Source organism: Sipha flava, unplaced genomic scaffold (genome assembly GCF_003268045.1).
Source record: "Sipha flava isolate LNK unplaced genomic scaffold, YSA_version1 19188_pilon_pilon, whole genome shotgun sequence".
NCBI classification, from domain to species: Eukaryota; Metazoa; Arthropoda; class Insecta; order Hemiptera; family Aphididae; genus Sipha; species Sipha flava.
In genome coordinates, this window is record NW_020272647.1 from 5,267 (window position 1) to 6,967 (window position 1,701).

A 1,701-nucleotide genomic window follows, 5' to 3' on the forward strand; every position below is an offset into this window, starting at 1 on the left:
AATAGTACCTTCCTTATTCTACTTTTCAATTATTACTAGATTGTATGAGCAAGCTCAATAAACATCAAGATAGATCGTTTAATGAATATATTTAAAAAAAAAAAAAAGTATAGTTCTTTTCTAGACAATTTTAGAGATGAATCAATAATTTGGTTTGATTACAACAATTCTTCAGAAATTTAGAAATTAGAAATTGGAAATAGTTTACTCATCAATTTGTATTAGTCATAGCATCCTAGGAACTACCTGTACTGCTGAGGAGTTCTTCAGCATGTTGTGGAGGGTATACGATCTAATTAACTATAAAATACTTAATGCTTGATGCTATAGTAAATATACAATTAATTTTGGTAAATGGACAAAAAAATTAAAAACAAATGTTATGCTGAAATTGTTGATCTTTTCGGTAGAGATGTGAAACCATTGATTAAATATACTATTAAATATATATATAATATATTGTATGTTTAATCAATGGTGAAACTATGATAATTTTTTTTTTTTTGATAATCAAAATAGTTAATTTTACATATATTCATACTTATAAATTATAACTTAATAATATTTATAATAAATACATCTAATATATATATATATATATATATACAATACTCCATTACTCTTCCACTTATATACCACATGCTTACACGCCTATATTAAATTAGTTATTTTTTTCTACCAAATATTCTCTAGAAATAATTTATATGACAAAACAATGTTTGTCGGGTTAGCTAGTATATATATATATAATAAAAAAGTTTGTTGTTTTAAATAATAAAATTATATTTTTCCTCAAATCCAAATATTGTAATATATTATCTATTATAATCATACTATTTATATATATTTAAAAGATTCTTTGAAATGTATTAAACAATAACTTCTTTTCACTATTTATTAAACCTAAAAATAAATAAAATGTAATAAATATATGGTTACTCATATTACTTGATAATGTAAAATGTATTTAAAAAATATTAATGTACATTTAAATCTTCTTTATTGCTCTCATTGGTAATAAAAAAATATATAACTATTATATAGGTATATAATATATAAAAAAATTTCAAGAGGGGAAAAATAGTAACATGTGATAAATAATGGTTCATTTGTTAAATTTTTTGAACATTTTATTTAAATATAAATTTAACGTTTTTTAAATTGTAATTTTGTAGTTTTATTATAATTTAACATGTACTTAACATCTCATATCTACTATTTAGTATTTATTTACATTATTTTTGGTGACAATGCCAGGACAAAGAATTTTGAACATTTATCAAGTTCAGTCTTAAGCATCTGTATGAAGTAGTCAAGTGGAAAACAAGAAGGATAAGAACCTTAAAAATATAAATTTAACATCCTTAAATTTAGGGCAAATACAGAATACTTTCTTTTTACATAGTATATTTATTTTTCCTGAACAATTTTATCTTTATTACAATAAAACTATTTAAAAAAGGTTAGTTGAAATTAATTAATTTCTACTTCATTACGATTCATAAAGAAAAAAAACCTTTTATGTATCTAGATACACGTAATTAATTACTATATGAAAAAATTGAATAAAGATGTATTTGTTTCGCTATTGAGAATCATTGTTGTTCACAAATTTTGACAAAAAATCATTTGGTTTTGGCTCAACAGTGTCTTTAAATAATGACATTACATGACAGTCCTGAGCCCATTTGGTAACAATTT